Here is a 23,904-nt window from a genome sequence, read left to right on the forward strand (position 1 = left end):
TACCCAGACTAGCTTATTTTTTGTACAATGATATCTAAATATAGCCTGTGATTATGAGCTGTGCTCTCCAAATCTCTAATATGTCTGAAGGAGAGCAAACAGGAGCTGTGATTTTAAGGTGTGTTTTTGGTGGGTTTTAATTTTTTTTACAATACTTGCTCAGTGGTTGGTATAATCCTGTTTAAAAGGGTTTTTTTGCTTATTGGACATGTTCTGTCTGGCTACCATTGTTTCATCCCTCATTCATAACTGAGTAACTTAATACTGAAATCAAACAAGTTGGAGTTTCAAACCCAGACAAGGTTTTTTTGTCATCCCGTTTTCATTTTGTTTTGTGCAAACAGGTAGTACTTTTGTTGGCTGTTCTGCAGCTAGTGTCACATTGAAAACATCTGAAGCCAATTTTTGTACAGAGTAAACATTCTGTGGTTAGAAGGGCTTAATTAGCTCAGGTGCCTTTACTGCTGGGATATACCTCCTTATCTTGAAAGTAGTGTCCACCAACTAATCCTTTATTTATGTTGAGCTTTGGAATTTCCCTTGAAATGCCTTTTCATAACCTCTCCCAGTATACATGGGAAATGAACAGGTTGTCAGGTAAACAGTGAGGTTGCTGGTAAGAAAATTAATAATACACATGAATGTAAGTTTCTTCTGGTGGCAGATTGGATGGCTGTGATTTAACCTTGGAAAGAGTGCCAGTGATGTGCTTACGCCTGTGATATGGTTTGTTACCTTTTGTTGTACCATTTTACAAAGGAATCTTTTTCTTGTGTTTATGCATGGGAGGACAGAATTTGTTAATCAAATGTCCAAGGCTATGTTTTCAGTGCTCAAAAGGAGGGAATTGTTCAATGACAATGGCTAATTTGTGATAGTGATCGCAATGTGAAATCCTAGTGGGCAGTTGGATCTCTTCGTCTAAAGCAAGCTGATATCACAGCATATTCTACAATTCAGCATGAACAAAATGGGAGCCTATTTCCATTTTACCATGATGGAACTAAATCAACTTTACTCCCTTAGCAAAAAAAGGTATCATTTTAGTTTGGTTTTGGTAAATTCTTAGCCCCATTGTGAAATGGTCTTTCTGATTACAGGATTAAAGGTAATCCTAGAGAATCCTGATAGTGGTGGCTAGAAAAGAAAATCTGTAAAACCATTGTATTCCATTTCTCAGGTTTCTGGTTTTATAATAGTGTATGATTGCACTGACAACTGGTTAATTGAGAGTATCCCATGATAGGAGGAGAACAAGGAGTATGGCAGAAGTTAATGCTTTCTCCTATTCCATATTGAGAGAAAGGTAGTCGTGCAGAGAAGTTGAATCAGATAGAAGTAAAGAAATCATAATTCTGTCTTAGCTGTAGTCTGCATGGTAAAAGAAACTTGTAGACATCATACCTGAAAGAGCTGTCTTCATATTCTTTTTTTTAACCCAAGAGCCAGGTAGTTTGCCATTTCAGATTATATTTCAGGTGTAGGCCTTCCCTACAAGAAGAAAATAAATTCTGATCTGTTTTGAGTTTGTTTTGTTACTCTTATTCAAGGTACTGCAGCAATAGCAATATTGCTATTAGTGTATAATGGAGTAAACTGGGCTAGACTAAGATGGTGTATCTCCCTGGTGCAATGGAGGGTGTTTGCCTCTTTTTTCTCTAATACTCCCTGCATTTAGGCTCTGAAGGAAGGATTATGTTTGCCCATAGTTGAAGACTTCTTTGAGCTTTAGGGGGATTTAGTGGGAATGGACTCTCAAGGAGGTGTCATGGCTGTGGGCACCGGTGTTTGAACTGAAAGTGATCACCCAGGCTCCAGCTGGCAGAAGAGCGCAAGAAACATGCTGCTTGAGACCCAATAAAAGCAAGTGCTCATGATTGTTGTTTCTGCTGCAAGTTTAACGTGTAACAATAGTACAGAATATGCCTGCTCAAAGGCATTTAACTCAGAATTCAGGGTTGACTTGTTCAGATCAAAGGGGGAACTCAACCAAAAGATTCATTCAGACTTTGAGAGATGAACTTCTAAAATTTTTTTTATTGTTATTATTATTTTTACTTTTTTTAAGAATGTAAAAATCTGCACATCTGAATGTAATGCTGATCCTGCTGGTAAGATTTAAGAGTGAACCAATGCCAGGGGAAAATCGAAAGCAAAATAGCTTTTGATATCCAGTCTCTTGTGGAATCGAGTCGGATCTTTGTTCTTTATCAGAGAAAGGGATATAACCTCATCAAGCATTCCCTCCCTTCCTCATGACTCCCCAAAGGTGCAGTACTCTTAATTGCTTTTGGCAGATAAAAGCTATGAGGAAGTCGGGGAATATGTTGTATTTTATGTTACTGTCATTAGTCTGAACTAGTTCTTAATCTAAAATTACAAAGACATTGTTTATAAGGATATATCTACTGCAGTTTCTGTTTGTTTCTACTCCTCTGGGTTATGTAAGGCAAACAGTAATAGATCCTTAACTTACTGAAAATTGAAAATGTTGTAAATGCTTAAAATCCAACACTTGCCTCTTTCTTCACAAAATCATTGAGCTTCTCTGCACATTACCCTGATATAATGACAGTATCTATAGTTCTTATACAACACTGACTCTTTTTCATATATTTATACTGGCTAGGTCTATGTAGGAATAAATCGTGAGGTGACATGAGGTGCTTCTAATCAATATAGCTAGTGAACTAAAATGCAAAGCCTTGCTTAGCATTTGATCCTATTGTTGTGAAAAGACTTCTAAATCATACTATCAAGGCAGCAAATAATCTGTATTGTATGCTTATATCCTATATCTAGACTATATTCAAAGTATATGTTTTCTTCAGCATTAAATAGAATCCAGCAATGATGGTGGGGACTTGGTGGTCCTGTGGCTGTTCCTGCATTTAGCTGAGTAATGTTAAGGGTTAAGGGAGCTGGTAGCCCTTCTGCTGCTACATTTGCACCAGGATGTTGTCAGTGCCTGCTCAGAAATCTATAGCTAAGATGGTCATATGACTGTATCTGTCCTTTCCTTGGTATGTCTGTAAGTGCTGCCTTTAATGTATTGGTCTCTGGCCTTTCTGTTTGTTTTAGGGAATGCCTTTTGTATTTTTACTCTAACATTACTCTGTAAAAATGCATATTTACAAAAAGAACTAAAATTTCTCTTTAGGATAATATACTCCACAACAGATCTGTGATATTGTCACACTCTAGGCAGGTTGCGTAATTGTGATGAAAAAGAGTAGAAATGCTTTGCGTGAACTCATGGACATATAACTTGTGAGATATGTTTAATATTTAAGTGAACAACTCTGCTTAAGAAGAAAAGTGAGATTGCTCTGACCTTCATTCTTTGCTCAGAAGAATAAAGTTAAGCATATGTGATAAAGATAAAAGTGCACGTTGCTGTTTGGTGAATTGGGTCCACTATTAATATTTGAATGTGGTGGCTAAAGCCAAGCATGTAAAAATGGGAAACTTGGAATTGGATGAGGTATTACCTGATTATTATTATTATCAGAGGTGGCTTCCTTTTTGATAGATATAGCTGAAAATCAAACTCTACTTTCTCCAAATTCTTCATGTATATTACAAAGGTGCATGAAGTATGTCAAATAACTCCATTTTTGAACAAAACTCCAAATTCTTGAATGCTGATTACAGTAATGAAAGGAACAAATCTGTTCCTGGTCATACAGAAAAGACCTGAAAAGACAAACACTGTATTTACTTGTGAATTTTTGTTCAGGAAGATGTAGCTCATTTGCTTAGTGCTGCCTGAGGGAGGAAGGTGGAAGATGATTAAATTAGTTTTCTGTTTGTTTGTTCAGTGTTCAAGTGTTATCATTGGGTTGAGTTTATTTTTCTTTTTTGATCAAAGTTAGGTGCAGAACTGCAAAGTTAAAAATTGCTATGCTGGTGGTGAGAAACAAGCTGCTTCCTTTGCTCCTTCCTCTTTGCTATCCCATCTTCTTTCTCCCCCATCCAGCCCTAAAACCTTCAGTAATTACTTTGATGATTGAAATTATGGAAATGTTCCCAGCGGTCCAGACCTGTCAGTATTAATTAAATCTCAGTATTTGTCAGTCTTTTCAATTTAAAATTGAGCTTTGTAAAGCCTATCTAAAGACATTATTTTCTTATCTCTAGGGGCCCTGACTCACTTCATACTTTAATATGATTTCTAGGGAGTAAACATACTTTATCTTTAGTTCACACAGCTGAAGTTTAAAAAGAATTAATGAAAAACCTTCATTAGTTAGTCTTTTTCCATTTGCAGCTTCCTTGTTGCAAAATTTGGTCTGAACACATGAAAGAAGGGACAGGTAGTTTCCCTGAAGCTTAAATGAACAGGGTGCTGGCCCCCACCCATGAAGTATTTTACTTAGGTTTGTGGGGTGTATTTTAATAAATGCTGGAAGCATGTACCTGCTGATATTGATAACTGCTGAAGTTAGCTTCTGGAAAATACAGTGAACTTTCTTTTAAATTTACTGCTTGGCATGCACAAGCTGTTTGACAAACACTGATGGAGCATTCAGTTGTAGTTGTTACTCAGTTTAGCACTCTTTCAGTGTATGCATTGCCCTCCAATACAGCTAGAACTTATCCCTTAATGCTAGGATACTTTCAAGTAATATTTTGACTCTTTATGAGCACTTTACTGAGGTATGCATTGTACTACTGATAATATAAGCCATAGTGAACACAGCCAGTGATAGTGAGCAATAATAGGTGTTTTAGAATATGCGGTAATTGCGCATCTGGTGTGCCCTGCCCTTTGAACAGCTAATTGATTCTTCTAGGACCTAAACTCTTGTACTCTTTAAGGGCTGGAGTTGACTGTTTAAATGTCGGTGCTGGTTCCTTATTATGCACGGTGCTCTACTCTTTGCTTATCTACTAACATTATATATGTGTGAAACTGACCTCATGCAATTAGTGTGGGTGTGGCTTTGCTAGCAAGTGGTGCCATATACCATCGGGACCTCCTCAGTTAATTTAGATCTCACTCTTGTTACAGTTTTAACTCTTAGCTCAAGATTTAGGCTCACATTTAAGCGTTCTGTTCAAAATAGTCTTGGAAAAAGGTAAATGCTCTTTCTTGCACTGCAGTAGTGTTTTTTCTCTTTTCCGGTTGTTTCCGCTCTTTCTAAAGATTTGCAAGCTTTCAGTTTTGGATTAGGAAAAGATAGTATTTAAAAAAATTAATAATTAAACCCCCGAAACCAAACAAAATTGACAACAACTCTCTATCTCCCCATAACTGTGTTTGAAGAGAAGAAAAATTTAGTATTCATGCACACCATGAAAAAGAAGTTAGGCTGATAGATTTTACTATGTTTTCAGTAAAGAGATGTCCATTGTGGCTTTGGTGCTACTTGGTAGCTTCAGTAATTTAACCATGTGTCTAGAAGAGAGAATAAAGAGATGTTGTATATGTAAATATGTGCATTTCAGAAGTTTGAGAAGGTTTTGGGTTTGTTCTTAAGTTATTATAATTAATTTAGTATACAACTAATTTATTTTCTTTTGGCAGAGAATAGGATTTTTATTCCCATTTCTCTTGACAGATTAGGTAGGTCTAGGTTGGTGATGTGGTATGTGTGTGTGGTGGGGATGTTACTGTTTTAAGAAGGCCTTTTTCGTCAGTCTTTTCTGCAGACTGTGCGAGGAGTTTGAGTCCTAAACATAGTGCGAATTTATCAAGCAGCATTTCCCAGACAGCTTATGGAAAGCAATCCTGGAGGACTCCCAAACTTAAATAACTGAAAGATACTGCTTGCCGTGCCTGCAGCTCTCTGGAATTGGAATGTAAAACTGGCAGTGGAATAAACGCACTCCCCAAGGAGGCTGAAGATGCTGCAGAGCAGCAGACTGGGAAAAAGAGCTTTCCCGTAAGACCAAAAGACTCTTTTTTTTTTTTTTTTTTTTTTTTTTTTTTTTTTTTTAATAACCTTATTCCTCTTTGAGGCCTGCAGTGGTGGCAGGTGTCCAGCTCGGTATCAAAACTGCGGTTTTAAAATTGGAATGAAAGGATGGCTCTTAGCCACTCGTTAATCCTGTGCTGAAGGTCTCCAGGAGAGTAACCAGTTACACAGCTTCACAAGTGCACAAGTAATCATGGCAGGGTGGGGTGGGGGGCTCACTCGGCAAATATGTTTCTGGACAATAACATTTCTAGGCTATTTGAGAACCACAATACCTCATTATCTGCTATTTGTTGGCTAAATTGAGCAGTATGGTGTATATAGAGTTATGCTTCCAGAGAAAATGAATCTGCATTTGCTGTAGGAAGAGTTTTTTGGGGTAAGCTTTTCCTATTTTTTTCACCTTTTCCATCTTTCCCTCTTTTGCCTGCGTCCTCTAAAAGTTTTCACCAATATTTAGAGTTCTTATAAGATCTTAAAACCAGAATCTTTTCAAAAAATTCTGATAATGCTGGTCTGTAAAACTATGTATGGCTTTTTTTGTTAATCTTTTTTTTTTCCTGTACCAGCTGTATAATGTCATGCAGTAAGCACTGAGTATTGACTCATTTAAAATAGAAGATTTATTGTGGTGTTTCAGTTCATTTCTAAAGTAACTTAATTTCCAAGAATAAAGTAGCAAGAAAGTGGCAAATAGTGACACTTTGTATTTTCATGACAAAATTTTCAGAGGAAGGTCTTTCCTGAATTGGTCATTGAGTCGAGCATCACTGGGATGACCAGTCACTGTGACCATTGAAGCTTGTCCATCTCTGTATGCATGTATTCTGTCATCTCAGTCAAGTACCTGAATGTCTTTAATTCACTGCTTTATTGTCTTCAATTCACTTCTTTATGAGGTTAATGAGAAATGTCATTATGTGTGGGGCTGATTTGATCCTCTTGGTAATTGCATTTTATATGGGTTGACATAGCTGTGTAAGAATGAAAGGCTGTGTTCAACACTAAATATGTTATTTCTGGATATTTCATTTGCCATTTCTCTTTGAGGTGGGGGGAAAGAAACAGAAGATACAGAGAAAAGCTGCAGAGTTTGAGTGTTTTAGAGATGCTTCATGACGTGTTTATACATAAACCATTGAAGTGCAAAGTCTTTTTTATTTTGGGTGTCAGCATGATATCTTATTCCAGTCACTGCTAATGTTGTTTTATCTCTAGAGATTGATTTGCAGAAATGTGATGCACAGACACATGTGAAAGCACAAGTAGCTGTTGTTGTTAGTTAAAGGTCAAGCAGATCATGGTCTAAGACATATCATTCTAGTTCCCTTTTGTGATTGGAAGATTTGCTCTCTTAAAAGTTATAGCTATAGAAAAAAGGTTATTGCTTAATTTTACTAAATCCTTTCCAGAAGCATTTTTCCCTTTAGCTTACTGACTTTCAGGGAAAACCAAGTTCAACACTTTCTTTTCTATGGTTCAAAATAAGTCACTTGTATGTCTTGGCCTCCATGAAAGTGCTCTATAGAGGATGGATTGAAGTGAAGTTGTACTTGTGGGAGAGTGTGGGAAGAAAGGAAAAGGATACATTTAACACTGCCCGAAGGAATTAGCCGAAATGAGATAGGAAATCCCAAAATGTACATCTGAAGTCACTGAGGCTGACTGCAACTCAGTTTTGTTTGAATCAGGTGATATGAAGTGATGTCGTTCCAGAAACTAATGTGCCATGTGTGCATTTCTTCTCTCTCTCTCTCTCACACACACACACGTGTTGTTAGATTTCTTAATTCCAGTTTAATCAATGAGACTGCATGCCTCATACTGAAGTCTATATTTAAATGAGGATATAAAGAGGATATGGCCTGTCAGTCTGCCTGTCATAAGGTTCTTATGCTTTTTAATAACCCGTAACACCTCCCCAGAGTCCTTTGATAGGTAAGGGCATGGGCATGTCTTCTAGTTGAAGCTGCAAGAACCATCTGTCCAGTCTCTGGGACAGCTCAGCCTGATGTTATTTGTGCAGCTCCAGAGTGCAGGTACCTTTGTTCTCCCAGAGGTTTCCAAACACTGGAGCAGTGACAGAGGGGATGACCCTCCTCCCCCTGTAGCCCTTGGGCCATGTACACTGGCCAGCCCGTCCCTATGGCAGGAACAGTCATGCAGCTGCCCAGCTTGAGCAGAAGCCTGAGCCAGGTGGAAAGGGAGCTGGGTGCCCACAGGACCACTGCTGGTGGAGTGAGCTCTTAGTGGGCTTGAGGGTATGGGATCCAGAGTGAGAGGAGGGAGACAAGCCCACCAGTGGGCTTAAAGCGACTCCCTCAGAGTGCTCTGAGACTGAACTTGTCTGAAAATTAAGATCATAAATGTATTTTTCTTACTATTATATCCTTATGTTAGCATTTAATCCTCTTGCAAGGATTTTAATTAGCATATAAACCAGATAACTGTTTTATTACAGCCTGTCAAAAGGAGTAAGAAAATATTTAAAGACTATTTATTAAGAAAATATTTTTTGAAGATACATTTTTCCTGTGCCTTTAGAGTACAGACAGAAAAACAGCAGATGGAAATAGCATTATACTATTGTTTCCTTCGGGGATGAATGTCTTGAATGACAAGAGCAAAAATTTGGGGAGGTATGTTTTTCCTGTGTATGGTGTGGATTTTTTTGCAAGGCCTATAAATATACCTTAATCATGTTTGCTAGCAATGTCAGGGTACTTAGTGCATTTCCACAACGGTGTCTGGGTTTTGGGAATAGCCTAGAGAATACATGTCCAGTTACTGTAATCTTGGATAGGTTTTTGTAATTAATTTATTTTTGTAACCTGGGGCTTTCCACTGCACTGAATACTTGCTGACCTTTAATTTCATTTACTGGAGGGTGGGGAGGAAAGAGGAGAAAAGAAAGGCTTTAGGAAATCCCTTTCCCCACCCTGCAAAAGAAAGTAACTTTCTGTTTAAGTCTTGTTTGGGTTTAAAGGCTATAAGCAGAGGAGAAAGTACACATCATTTTGCATCCTTCATAAAAGCCAAATGTTGAAAAGCAAACTATCAAATATTTAGGAGCATTACAAATTTGATACAACGTCTGTAGTAGATGAATATATGAGATTTACAAAATGCTTGTAGTCCCTGCTGAGCAACCTTTATGCTGATACATGATTATTACTAATATACTCTTGTTAATATTTCAATCATTCTCATTTAAAGTGGGTATTTTTTATAATGGATTTTGGTTCGGATTAATAATGTACACACCAGATCATGAATCTCTTATGATGCTTTTCTTCCTACATAGAGATCATCTAGTTTTCCCAAACTGAAAGTATTTATTCACACAGTTGCTTACTTTTTCTGCTAGATTAATTTAATCCACTCCTTTATTTCCATTTTAAATCAATACCAGGCATTTGGTATAGTAATACTTTTCTCTTGTGATCCAGAATGTTGAATTTGTCAGCTACTTTCCTACAGCTGGAGAAAATATATTTGTTCATTTCTTAACCTTTTGACATGTCTGTTTTACAAGCCCGGCTGTTTGTGATGGGGGATTGAAGTATAGAGTAACAACTACAGAAGGAAACATCTCTTGTTATGATCAGAGTGTAAACTGAGCCTAATGCAACAAGAGGGGAGTCGGCTTACACAAGATTTTTGCACACTAAAAAAAAAGAAGAGACCCTCTTCTTCCTTCACATGATTGTGTTGAATTTTCATGCGGTGTAATAAAATCTGGATTTTTAAAAGTTTTATTTGCATCTCTTAGACAATATGATTGTAAAATTGACTTGCAAATAGGTTAGACCTATTTCTCCACTGTAAAAGCAGGCTCAGCAAAGTTGCATCTGTATTTTTTTTCTGTTCATGTGGTGAGACAGGTCTGAAAAGTCAAGACCACTGAGCCCTGTGTGAAGTTGCTAAGATGCCCTTGCCATTGTAACAAGCAGGGAAATGCAGGAGTTTGAAGTGTTTGGAGAGGAATCGGTTTCCAGGACCTGCATGCTGAGTGTTTCCTGATGGCTGACCCCAGGCTCAGGAGTGTCCCAAGTCACTGGTGCATGTGGCTGCTGAAGAAAGAAGTAGATCTATCTGTCTTCTGTCTCAGGGTATTAAATCTATCAAACCTTCACTCTCCTACTTTTATCACACGTGGAAATCATAACTGTGGTAGCCTGTCAACCCCCTGACTCTGTGATGCCATGTTCCCCCTGTTCCCTGCCCTAGCCTTGGCTACTCCCTCGGTTTCTCCCTATTGGCTCCTGTACCCCAACCCCGCCCAGGGACCGCCCCTGGGCCCCTGACAAAATCACCTCGTACCCAGACCAAGAGGTCTCTCTCTCTGCCTCCAAGGGGGCTGGGACAGGATGTGATTAAAGCCATCTTAAACCCTCATGGGAGACTCTTCTCTACCTCTTTCATCACCACTGAGTTGTAACACTGCTGGCTGCCAGAGCCAGATCGCAGGGCTGTCCAAACTGGACTCTGGGATGCGACGAATCGCACGGCCCTAGGAAACCCCGCTGTGCTCACAGGGAGCTGCAGCCTGCTAGGCAGAGTCCAGTGGTTACAACACATAACCATTATATCAAAACTACTTAACCTTGCCTGTATTTTTCCAGTAAGAGTGAAGGGTGGTAATAGTGGCAACAGATCAAGCTTTGTCCTTCTTTCTCAGAATAAGTTGTATCATCTGGCAACAGATTATTATTATGCCTTATATATATATAATATAAAGTTGAAAGGTTTTTTCCTCTCCTTATGTCATAAAAAATATATCTGAATGTGTTGCAGTGTCAAAGGACACCACAGTAATTACATGTGCTATAAGCACGTGTGAGATGGCTTCTGCACTATACTTAGGTACAGTTAAGGTCTATCTACAGCAGCAAAATATCAGAATGGGCATAATCCTGTTCTGGACCCTACAGATGCACCAGCTGAGGCTTCTGTTGCCAGTGGGACTGGGCATCTGTAGCAGAGAGCCAGCTGTGCCCTAGCTCAGGGCTGATGGCAGACACTGCAGCATCACCTCTGGGTTATGCAGACAAAAACAGCTTGTCTTTTAAGTGTGTAAAACATTATTCTCATGGGCTACTGATAAGTAATTACTAATGAAAAGTATGATTTTTTTCCCCCCCCCATTTTAGTAGGGTGGCTATTTTAGCTTCTGATTTAAATACAATAAATGTTTCCTTAAAACTCACATGGCTAAGCACTTTGGAAATCTGAAAACCTTGACATGCTGCATGCACATCCCTTCTTGTACTACTTTGACAAGTCTGAAGGTTTTTTCCTTTTCTTTCAGTTTTTTTTTTCTCCTTAAAATGAATCTATTTCAGATGAGAATGTGGAGTTGCATAGGGAATTACCTTTATTTGTACAAAGTATAAGCTGTCACTGCCCACACCCATTCATCTCTGTAACAAAGGGGATAAATGAAAGGGGCAAGTGGGAGCGCTAAGGAAGATTCCTAGCTACATCGCTATGTGCGGAGTAATATTACAGGCTCAAAGCAGAACCACCGGTATCAGCAATATGTTCCTAAACCAACTGTGTTAGTCTGAAAAGAGAAAAGCAAACATAAGAGAAAGGAATGTCAATACAGGGGAAAAATGGTGGGCTCCAGTATAACACACTCACTGCATACTGCATAATTTTTTCCTGTTTGCTAATGGTGATTATCAGGTCTTTTATCTTAAATATGCTTCTTGCCACCTCTGGATGTGAGAGACAGTGCTGGCATAGTGAGGCTCGGAGTTTGAACTGTCCTTTTCATAGTAAATAGAACTTGATAATGAAAAACCTTCATGGTCTCTCCACTAACAAACCTGGCAAATCCCTATGATACTTATTTTGCTCCCATCCCTGTATGTCAATATTAGTGTGACTGCTAAGAAAATCGATAAAATGGAATACCACAACTCAGAACCTTACAAATTGGCAATAGTGACTGGTTAAGAGTATTGGGTGGCTAGGCATTCCGTTCTTGCTTTCCTAGGCTTTCAGCCTCTCACATTTCTCCCCGTGCAGTATCCTTCCATTGTAGAGTTATTGGCAGATGCAAAAGTATTATCAATAAATTATCAGCTGTATCAGGATTTTTTCTTGCATATTCTTGTAACAGAAAATCCTTTTTTCCCTGGGCATGAATGAGTTCTAAATAAATCACATGTATCACATATATCAATGTATGATAAATGTAGTGATCAAACTGGCTTAGATTTTGTACAATCTTCTGGCAGATACTTGGAGAAACAGTTTGTGTCAATGCTGTTCATTGAATCCTAAAAATGACTTTGTATTATTACACCTTAACGGACAAAGGACATTATGGATATTGAAGCCTCTTCTTGATAATGGCAGTGAATCTGTGCTGTGCTTGTTGGGACATGCTTTTTACCAGCCTCTGGTAATTTTGCCATTGAAGATCTCTTACCCATGGTGATCTACTGGCAGCTTCTCTCCATCAGTGTACACATTCATGTCACAGTTTAGCTGTGGCACTCTTCAGTTTTTGATGTTGCATTTTCTGAGTCGAGATTCGCTGTAACAATTGCCATTCAAAAGGCAGCAATATGACCACAGCCAGTTTGACTATTCTTGTTATGAAGCATTCAGGCCTTCAGTGCAAGATGCCTTTGTCATTATTTTCAAAGAACTTTGCTGTCATCAGGAGGGGAATGTTTCTCCCAGATTGTTTTTCTAACCTTCAAAATATTTTGCAATGGATTTCTAATTGGCAGAGCCTGTGCATAGTTTAAAGATTTGAAGTGTTTCAAGACCATTAGTTTTAAATTGTAAAGAACATGTATTAACTGAAAAATCATTGGAGTGGAAATTCTAGTATCTTTTGGTGCTCTGTTAAGTGATGCTGATCAATTGCAAAAGGGACTTCTTTTACTGTCATGCTGCTTGGCCTGGTAAATATAGCCATTCTTATGGCCTGTGGTATTGAGAGATAAATGGCTTTGGGTACAGAAATAAGTAAAGCTGATTTCATCCATGGCTGTATATAGAAATTAATGCAAAAGAAGAAAAAAATGAAGTAAATCCACCATCCTTCTCTTTTGCTGAATAAAGTTACTTGAACTGAATCAGCTTGCAAAAAGTTTCATCATCTTACTAAATTATTATGGCTGGTCATCTGTTTGTATTCTCTTACTGATTTAATTACAAAACCTTCACAAATCTTTTGTCAAAATCTTTGTTAAGGGAACACTTCAATAGTGACAGATTTTCTACAAAAGTGCAAAAGTGAATGCTTCTTAATGAAATTCTGCCTACGTGAGTCATACATTATAGGTAACGCCAAAGGGGGAAGAGTAGGGAATTGCCCAGTTCAACTTCTTTTAACCTGTGCCTCTTTGTAATAAAATAATGGTAGTCAGGGTTTCCAAAGAGATGAGGATTTGAAAAGTGAGCACGCCAGCTAATAGCTGTGGTAACAGGCTGAACGCCGTGGAATAATACCAATGCAGTGGCCTCTCGGTGTGTCTCTGCGCCTCGGAGCTCAATAGTGAATGCGCACCATTGTTCAGCTGTGAAAAGTCTCGGAGTGCTTGGGATGTCAGGGCAGACCGAGGGAATCTGATTTTCAGCTTGTAGCCTCCTTGTCAGAGGGCTGAGAGAAGCCTGGGGGCAGTTGACCATTCCTCACGGCTCCTCTGCTCTACCAGCTCCGTGCTTGTCTGTGGCGAGTCCCCCGCAGGGATCTACCGCTCAGCAGTGTGCCTGTGGGAGAGGACGAGAGACAGGGGAAGGATTTTTTCGCTCGAGATGGGTTTCATGGTTAAAGGTTAAGTGAAAGCTTTCCCTGAGGGAAGTTAGAAGGTGACATTTGAATTTAAGAAAAGCATGGGCATAGCAGAAGTTATTTCACTGAGGATTTACAGCTTAATGGTCTAAATTTGATCACAGGTTTTGGAAGAAAATAAATGTTTAACTGTGTGGGGGTTTGGGTGTTTTTTAAATAAAATGAGACTCTAGATAAGTCATGAGAATGGCTCTTAAGTGAATTACCTTGTAAGTTCCCATGTGTATAAGGTACGGAGTTGAGAAAGCTTTGATGTTCTCTCTGTAAACAGGAACAACAAAAGGAATTGTATTTTAGTATGGCTTGTTGGAAAAACCCTGCAGTTCCACCACAGAGTGGATACATCCTCCCCTCCTCAGCCCCCACCCTCACTTGTTTTAGATCACAAAATTGGCCTTTGTGGACAAGTTTCTCCAAGTCCAGGCTGTGTGTTTTGGGTTTGAGAATTTGATTTGGATTTTAGCTCTAATATTTTTTAAAGGACGGATTTGCTATTTCTTCCTCATATAAAACAAGCAAGTGGAAAACCCAAACAAGGAAAATGGTGGGATTGAATGTCCCTATCTGGAAGGAAGATAAAGTGCAAAGGAAAAATCTGAGAAAAATAACTGCTTTAGCTGTGCTAACTGGATTTAAATAGGAGTCTGTTTTCCCTGTCTCTGATCTAAACACTGGGAAGATTGATCTGAGTTGTTTACTGAATATCAACGGGTTTAGATGTTTATTGTAGCTAACAAGAACTTTGAAAACTGGCCAGTATAGAAGTGCTTGAAGGCTGCAAAAGAGAAGTAAAATGGTACTGACTATAAAAGTCAGAAAAGCGGAAGGATGGTAGCAGACAGTTGTTATCTGATATCTTTTCATGAATGTTTTAAATTTCAGCTACCTTGCTGTGAACCACAAGATGGTGTATTTTTAAGAAGTTTTGTGCCCCTCTCTTGTTTGCATTTGTCAGGGTGGTTTTTCCTCCATACTGACAAAAAATTGCATAATAAATCAATGGTCAGAAGAAATCTGAAGATCCTTTTTTTTACTAACTTTCTTTGTATGGTGTTAGATGTGCTTAAAATTCAGTTAATATACCTCTGAATAGGAATGTTAGAGAATTTTAATACTTTAAAGTCTATAGGATAATTTTTCTGAAGCTGTTGGTAAAGAAGGCACAGGGACTCTGCAATATATGTAGCTTTAATAAAATGACTGTCTGGTTCAAATTAAGCTTTTTATTGCTCTGATAAGAAAGTACAGGGAAAGGCTTATGACTCAGGAAGTCAGCCGCTGTGAATTATGCACCAAATGTTCTCTGTAACCAAGTCTAGGCCTCTAATCTGTTTGCTTCTTGCCCTATGGCTTCTAAGTGTGATTGTTGTCACTGTTAATCTTGAATTCTGATATGTCAATAAGTGTTGCAGGCATTAACACCATCTGCATATGGGTGCAGAGGCCGCACTGCTCTGTACACTGACATTGCAGAGATATCAATCTCAATTCATGCTTTGCTTCATGCATACAAAAACTCTGAGGAAAGTATTGCTTGTTGGGATAGGAATTTTGCTCTCAATGGTTTGTCTTCATGAAATAACAGGAAAGAAGTAGAAGGAAGTATTGTAGACGCTGCAGAAGAGCTTTAAGGCAACTCTGAAAGCGTTGTGAAGACACTTCTTCATCACGAACATGGATCTATTGGAGTGGCTTTCACAGGCATGCCTGAAAAGCTGACAAGGCAGGGAAGGGAAGTTTCATTTTGATGTGGCACTGTATTTTCTCTGTACTGCAACAGGCTAAGGACATTGAGAGGAAAGGCATAAAACATGATGCCCATACTTTAAAAGTACAGAAGTTCCCCCCCCCCCCATGGGAGCATGGGGCTCCAAGGGGCGATTTGGAAAGACCAAATCAAGGTAAACAATAGTCCTGATGTGATAGGGTCATCAGTAGAAAATAAAAAATGAAGATTTGGGGTGAGTGCATTTTTAAGGATCTGTTGTTTGTGGCAGCAACAAGACACCTTTGATTTTTCCGCTGTGGCCAGTTATTTCACTGCCATTTGGCAGTCTTAGTCTTTGTGACTTTACTTATGTAAAATTCCGTACTTAGCTGTAGAAGCAATACAGCGAGAAGACATTGTTTATGTTAAACTCCTTTAAACTTGAACGTCAGCTTGGTTTTTTTTTTTTAATTTATTTTCATTTAAAGGTTTGTGAGATGTCAAAATACTGATTATTGTGTTTTGTAAAAATCCATTGCGTCATTTATTAAGTCTGGAGTCCTTTAACTGCCGTTGCATATGTTCCTGTTGAACTGGGATTTTGAAAGAGTTGTTAGCTTACTGTTGTAATGCCACCTTAAAAATAAGACCTAATGTTCCCTTTTAGGAGGGTGAGCATAAGAAAACAACTGACTTGAAATGCCAGAGCCGGTCTGTGGTGCAGCCAGACCACCAACATGTCTTAGTTCTAACCTGTGTAGAATTTAAGGATTCTTCTGCCCATGATGTAAACATGAATACTGCTTTCTGCAACTTAAATTTTTATTCAAGAGAGGAAACACAGAAGAAATTTTTCATTTTATTGTAAACGTAAACATCTGTTAGGAGGATCCTGCTGTTACTATTTCAGTTCCTTCTGTTTCAAAATTCTGGTTGTTAAACTTCTTGAGGGGCAGAGGAGGTTCCAGTAAGTGTCTTTAGTTCAAAACCAAATGGCAGACATCATTTAGCTGTATTTCAAGAAAAATGTCAATTATTTTAAGCTTCTGAAACTCACTTCTATTTAGCATCTAACAGCATCAGCTATTTCAGAGAACCGGCTTTTACAAAATGTGTTTTGTTTCATGCAGGATTTTCACTGGAAAGATTTGTAAGTCAACAGAAAATTCAGTGGCGGAAGCAAACAGCAGACTCTTAAAATGAGTTTAAAAGAACTAATCTGTTTGTGCTAGATATTGTAGTTACAAGTTCTTGTGAAATTGAAAGAGATGAGTTGTAAAAGGATGTCTTCTTTATGGTCACACAATTAAGTTTTTCATTGGAACTAGCAAGAATGATTTACAGATGCTACGTTTCCTTCTTCTGAAACTGTCTCACTCTCAAGTTTATTTTGCCTACTTTACAGTGGGAGACAATCAACATTTTTTAGTCTTAATGTTCTTGGTAAAGCAACAAATGTTGTGTGCTATATTGGCTGCCTAGCCAAGACCTCCCACGAGCTCATGCTGGAGTGGGCTTTGAAAAGTTATGAACTTCAGCAGCAACTTTAGGTTGCTTAGATGAAATTGAAAACATGTTGGCCTGACAGGACATTTGCTCAGAGCAGTAGATTAGTCCAGGAGGAAGTAGAAACCAGGCCTGGCATCCAAGCACTGTTACAGTGACATCGTGTAGCACAGAAAGTCACTAGTAATGTGCCAGCAGCAAGGCCTGATCCTGTGTGCTGCCGGGTGGAAGGAGGATTACATGTGGATTTTCATTCTAGCACTAAAGTTTGAGTGTAAAAGTACTAAAACATTCTAGCATCATCATGTTGAACACTAGCTTTTTACACTTCTTCACTAAATGCCAGTATGGGCAGAGAAGAAAAGGATATAAAAGCTTTGATTGCTTGTCATCTAGGGTATTACTCCTCCATATGCATTCATATGCAAGTCTTCACTGAATTTTCATTGGCTCTGATTTAGAAAAGAATTGAACTGTGCCTTTTTAAAATTCTTTTTAAAGAGGAGAGAAGAAAGCCTTCAAAATTCACAAGGAGATGGAAAACAATTCTTTTAAAAGGCCTATAAATGGAGGATTGGACCCATGGGCTCTGTTTGTGTTGCAGTACACCAGCAGCATGCGATGCCTTGTTCCTTTTGTTAGGTGTCTCTGCAGTATTGTATACAGATTAAATAGCTACTGCATTGCAGAGAGTTATTAATACATTGCACTTCCAGGGAAGATGTCAGTGTGTCCTTTAGCCTGAATGTACCTTGTGGTTGAGTTGTGGGTGATTTTTTTTCAATTTTGCCGAGAGTAACTTACTTTTTCAGTAAATCCTTAGCCAGCTGGAAACTATAGAACAACATCATTCTTAACCTCTATAACCTTCACTTTTTGTTCAAGTTTAGAAAAGTCAAAGCCTTGTTCCAAAATAAAAACAGGTCGCCCTTCTCAAATCTTATCCTGATACACTAAAAAGGTGATCTTATGCCACTGTACATTCACTAGAAGGAAGCAGGAGATGGGGCAGAGAAAGTTATGCAACTCCTAAAATATAATGCAGATAAACAAAATGCATAAAATACCAGAAAATGAGAAGTGGGGCCAAGCCATTATTTTTCTGGCACACTGTTTACTGTTTCATTTGTGATGCACATTAGTAAAACAGGAGGCTTTTTGGTTTCCATTCTTCTGCCCTGACAGCTCTCAGTGCTGTCCATGTTTAAAGTGATGGAGGTTGAGGGGTTCTTCTTGGGGAAATTCTTATGCGTGGGGGAAACTTCTGCTGACTTATACATGGGGATGGAAGGGAGAGCTAAGGTCAGGTGTGGGTGTGCAGAGAGGAAAGAGCAAGACAGAGCTAAGCAGAGGATCTCAGCTCTGTTTCCCTCTTCCCTCCACCCACAGGAATGCTCATCAGAGCTCACTGTGCCAGTTCAGACCAGTGGCAGAAGCTCACACTGCACTGCTGCAGCCCCTGTTTTTACCCAACCTGCTGAAACAGATGTGGGACACTTTCTGTCACTGAATTTTCAGAGTTCAGGAGCTTTGTCATCACTAAATGATGAAGCTGCTGATATTACTTGTATGTCTTAGGACTTCACAGAATTGACCAAGCTTTGTCTTATGTCTGGTTGATCCTCTACAGGTCTGTCCAGGAATTAGCTGAAATCTGACTTGGAGGTGCTAAAAGCTCTGTAGGCAAGGTGGGCACAAGGCGTGAGGAAGCAGAAGTCCAGAGGAGTGAATTAGCTCCTGACAGAAATATGTGTGCATGTGGAGCATAGCAAATGCCATATTCAAGTGATTTGAGTAGCTGGGTGCTGCACTGCATATGTACTGAGAAATTTGGGGCCAGTGTTGGCTTCTCTACTCTATTCTGGAGTGTGTCCAGGACTTACAGATATGTGGTAGCTCTGTCTAAAGTATTTTGCACAGATCTTGCAAAAAGATCTTTTAATGTAAATATGTAAGTATTAAAAAAGCCTTTGGAAGCTGCAGGAGAATCCAGGGAATACACAAGAGAGCACATCTCAACGATCTGTGATGTGTCAGCGTGGCAGGCTGTAAACAACTGATCTTTTAGCCTAGGTAAAAGGGACTTTCACCCCAAGAGCTGTGACGTTTAGATCAAAGTGTTTCACAGCTTTGCCAGTGGTCTCAAGGCTGTCTTTGCTTCCTTTTCTACCTCCAGTTTCCTGCTGAAAGGCGTTGTTCAAGGACTGTGCTCTTTAGGAATACTCTGAATGAAGCTGAGGCCATGTCACATACAAGGACAGAGTTAGTGAATTTCAAGTATAATTTTAAAGATAGAATGCCTCTTTGTGGGCTAGGTTTGAGCATGCAGCTGTGAGAGCACACCTGGAAAGTGGTGCCAGCAGCTGGGAACTCTTCTGATTTCTTTTGCCTCCCAGCTCCAGGATGGAAATGCCACACCTCCTCTGCAGGCAAAGGAGATGTCAGCTTTCTCACGGGTTAGCACCAGCCTACATCCTTTTTCCTCCTTTTCTGTTTTTCATCTTTTTTTTTACCCCCCGTTTTACTTATCTTCATTGTGATTTAACACAGAGCTCTTGATGGTTTGGTTTTCACATTTTCTTCTCAAATTCATTTCTCTTGCCCTTAAAAGAACCCCAAACCACTGAAGCTTTGAAAGCACTCTGCAAAAGCCTGTTCCTGTTTATGTTAGGGCAGAATAAGATCCAGAATGACTCTATTTCCCGGGATCATCCTATTATATTGCAAGATCATGGAAGTTTCTAACATAAACACAGAAATTTCACAGTACCAGCAAGTGATTTATTTGCTTCACATCCTTATCAATATTGTCTGAAAATCTAGAAGCAAAGCATAACAAATGCTGTGGAAGTGAGGGCTCTATTTGATGTTTGCACAGTGTTATGCCTGGAAAACTGGAAGTTAGTGGGTGTTGCTCAGTGAAGTGTGCATTTTAAAGTTACCCACAGTGATGCCCATTGTCCTGTCCCTGAATTGCATGATGTCATATGTCTTTTAAAGCTCGTGGTGATGCTGAACACTGTCGGTGCGCTGGGAAAAAGGCAATGAGAAAGTTGTGAATCAGGTTTCTGTAAAGCCTTTGTGTTTAGGGTTTGATAGATAAAAGCTGACTCATGCAATATTTCTGGCGAAGGAGCTGTACAGACTAGTAAGAGCTTCTCATTTTACCTGAGTGCCCAATGAGCTAATTCGGGAACAGCTGAAGTCAGAGCCCGCGCCTCTCCTCTACCGCACAGGTAGGTCGTGGGCTCTTCGGAGAGGATTGGAAAATAGAGGGGACTTGTTCAGCCCGGGTACGAGGAGCCAGAGACATTCCTCAGTGGTGAGATACTGTCGCAGAGGATTTTCCCTTGCAATAATGTTCTCGGGTATTAGCGTGCTTGGTTGTGACAGAGGCTATTCTGCTTTAAATACTGCAGGGAGTGGGGGTGGGGGGGCAGTAATTGCACTCATACAAGCACAGTAGTTGGTGACTCTTTTCCCTTGTTGTGAGATTTCTGATAAATGGGATTTCTGTTCCTCAAAGTTCAGTTAAAATACTTAGCAGAGTATCCTTTGCAACAGTCGAAACTAGAGATCTAATCCTGCAAATATTGTAGCTCTCTAGTGTGATTTTGTTCACAGAGGGTGTTAGTTTTAGAACTGATATGTGTTCATATAAAAAATTTAGAGATTAAAAATCTGCTGACCTTCACTTGGACAGTATTCAGAGCAAAAGATATAGGGAGTGTATTTAAGATCATTTGGGATTGGTAGTGAATGGATTTTAATCTTTCTCAGTCAGGAAGCTGTAGAGCATTTTTGTTTCTCAATTCCAGTGTTGCACGTTGAATGTGATACTGAATGTAGAAATCGTTCTAAACTAGCTTGCTTAATTGTATCCACAGTATGAATGCTTTATTTTAAATATGACGATATCTCAGGGAAAAAAACAGGAAAGATATTTCTTGTAGTCTCATCACTTTTTTGTAGCTAAACTCCAGAGGATGTGAAGACTGTAATTTCTGGTAATGTTCACTTTGCAGATAACACCTGAGGTGCTCTTTTTCTTGCCAGGAGAAAGGCAACAACAATTCTAATCATGAATATAAATTGACTTGTGAGTTTTTAGTTATGCAGTATGTCATAAAATTTCACTTGCAGTAAAAAACTTGGAGGAATAAACAACTATATTTAGATAGGAGTTGGGGATCTTTAAGTCAGTTTCATATTTAAAGACAAAGCACTTTATCTCTCATTGTATGCTAATGGTCTAGGATAGCCAAAGCTGCAGAGATAATGGAAAATCATTTATCATTACCATGAATATAATTACAGGAAGGAGGTTTTTGTTAAAGAAAAGCAAGTGACAGAAGAAGATTATGCATTTTTGGTGAGAACTTGTTTATGACTGTGCACTGAAAACCTGAGACATGCCAAGATGGTTGTTTTGCATGTGCCTTCAGTCTTGTAACTAATATTAGAGTTGCCTGTTGGGATGAAACAGTAGTATTTCTTGCCCTTGCATGTCTGTGGAGTAGGGAGATGTCATTGTTCTTGCTGGGGAGCACTCTGGGGTTGTGCCATGCCGGTGTGTGTGTGTGACACAGGAGCAGGGAGCTTTGCAGGGACTGGGAAGGGGGAGAGTAACTGAATTAATGCGAAGGCACAAACAAGAAATGACCTTGTTTGGGGAGCGTGTTTCCTTGTGAGTAGGGACAAGTAGTAATTATCCTCCTTTCAGTGCTGAACTAACAAGTAATTACTGTTATTCCTTAATTAAAGTATGCAAATTGAACATTTCTTTTTTTTTTCCTCCCCAGACTGAGTTAAATACCGTTATTCACAACTGACAAAAGTTCTCAATATTATTTTGGTTCATCCTTGAAAAGGTTCAGTAACCAAAAGAAAGCCTAACAAAAAAAGCAGTGAACCAGGCCAGACATGGGTCAGGGTATACAAGACTTGCTCAGAGCGTGTGCCTCTGCAGGCTCTGGGGGTACCTACGATTTCACACCATGTTTGCTGCCTGAGTTTTGATGAATGCCTCTACCCGCTGGTGCTGCTGCTGAAACTGGGGGATGGGGTGGACTGGGCTTGTAAATCAGTCCCACAGGGTATGGGACAAATTACTTGCTTTTTATAGTAAGTTCATATGAAAGAGAGAAATTTGTAAGAGGTTACAGGGTTTGCAAAGGCACTGGGTCAGTTATGATTCATAGAGAGCAATCCTGAGGGAAGCTGTTTACTCTCTCCTCACTCTCATTAATTCAGTTGTGAATTTTTCACCAGGCATTTGGTACAGACCTTAGGCAGCTGGTGCAAGAGTGAAGTTACTTTGTGGTACGACTGCAGAGCAAAACTACTCGCTCTTCAGAGTTCTGAAAAGCCAAATACAGACCCTGACAAGAGACAAGAGGATGGGCATGTGACTGTGGCAGTGAACTCCATTCAACTGCTGCCTGTCCTGATGCACTTATGACTGCAGAAATCAACTAAAAACTCTGTTCCTGATTTTAAAGGCAAGGGTAATTGTAGAGGTTATTTTCCTACTTAAGTGTTCCAAGATGATCAAGTCCAACTGTTAACCCAGTGATTATGCCAAATCCACCACTAAACCATGTCACCAAGTGCGACATCTACACATCCTTTAAATACCTTCAGGGATGTGACTCTACCATTTCCCTGTGTAGCCTGTTCCAGCGCTTGACAGCCCTTATGGTAAAGAAATATTTCCTAATATCCAATTTAAACCTCCCCTGGTGCAACTTGAGGCTGTTTCCTCTTGTCCTATCATTTGTTATTTGGGACAAGAGGCTAACTCCCACGTGGCTACAACCTCCTTTCAGGTAGTTATAGAGATCAGTAAGGTCTCCCCCCTGCCTTCTTTTCTCCAACCTAAATACCCTCAGTTCCCTCAGCTGCTCCTCATAAGACTCGTGCTCCAGACCCTTCACCAGCTCCGTTGCCCTTCTCTTGACACACTCCAGCACCTCAATGTCTTTCCTTCAGTGAGGGGCCCAAAACTGAGCAAAGGATTTGAGGTGTGGCCTCACCAGTGCCAAGTACAATGCTCAAATGAGTTTCTGAAGACAAACTTGTGAAGCCTTGGAAGATGTACAGATCCTGTGTTATTGGGAAGGGCTATAGGTTTGTCACAGTTACCTGTACTTGAGGCAGGAACTGAGAGCTGGGTGGAGCCAGGGCATGTCCCCTGACTTTCATGAGCAGGGTGTTTGGTACAGGATTTGCCAGCTGAGGAAAGGGAGCTGCTTCCTGGCTCCGTGCCATGCTGAAATCCCCGGTCCGCTGTGCCCTGCCTTTCTTCCAGGTGTGCCAGCTGCCTAGGTGCCTGCCTGCTGCTCTGCAGGAACACTGGGCTTCTGTGCCATCAAAGTGCACCCGAGAAACATACTTTAGTGGTTGGGGACATAATGGACAAAATGGTAACAGAAACTGCACAGAGAAGCCACATGACAATTTACATCCATCTGGGAAAGGAGTAAAAATGAAGTAAAAAGTTACTTTTGAGGTTAATAGTCAGGATGAGGCTTTGAGGACAAAACAGACCAAGGAGGAAATACTTAGTTTGGTGTAATTTATATAGAAATACACAGGAATAGCAATTTGTATAAAAAATGGAGGAACTTGAGTCAACCATGTTGCATGCAATTAGCCATGCCTTGCAGGTGCCTGGAGTTTGCCAAGGTCACTGGGAATACAGGTGTCAAAAGAGCAAGCCCATTTTAACTCTTACAACTAACACTTGGCTTTTTAAATGAGCAATGACATTGCCATTAAACAAAAAAATAAGTGGGTTTGCTTTGGTTTTCTAAGACATGTTAAGATCTCCCAATGCTTCTGGCTACAAGTATGTCTTACGTAAAACTACTGTTAACATTTTTTTCTGACTCCAATGTCATTTACATGATCTGTGTTTTGTCTTTATTTTTTATATTAATGAAAATGTT

The 23,904-nt window shown here is 39.6% G+C and overlaps 1 protein-coding gene across 6 annotated transcripts in view; it reads left to right on the forward strand.

The window, feature by feature from the left end:
- The window catches only part of PLEKHG1 (pleckstrin homology and RhoGEF domain containing G1), a 127,554-nt gene that overhangs the window by 54,379 nt on the left and 49,271 nt on the right, over positions 1–23,904 (forward strand). The window contains exon 1 of one of the 6 annotated variants that reach the window (XM_042017436.1): positions 20,088–20,190. The exons of 4 other annotated variants lie outside the window; for them this stretch is intronic. The gene's annotated coding sequence lies outside the window, so the exon portion shown is untranslated. Of the gene's footprint in view, positions 1–20,087; positions 20,191–20,254; positions 20,277–23,904 lie in introns of those variants that run through there. One more of the 6 variants, XM_042017438.1, reaches the window with a different exon arrangement.

This window comes from Corvus kubaryi, unplaced genomic scaffold (genome assembly GCF_017639235.1).
Source record: "Corvus kubaryi isolate FWS band 111438036 unplaced genomic scaffold, C.kubaryi_AGA036_p1.0 split3-73, whole genome shotgun sequence".
Taxonomy (NCBI): Eukaryota; Metazoa; Chordata; class Aves; order Passeriformes; family Corvidae; genus Corvus; species Corvus kubaryi.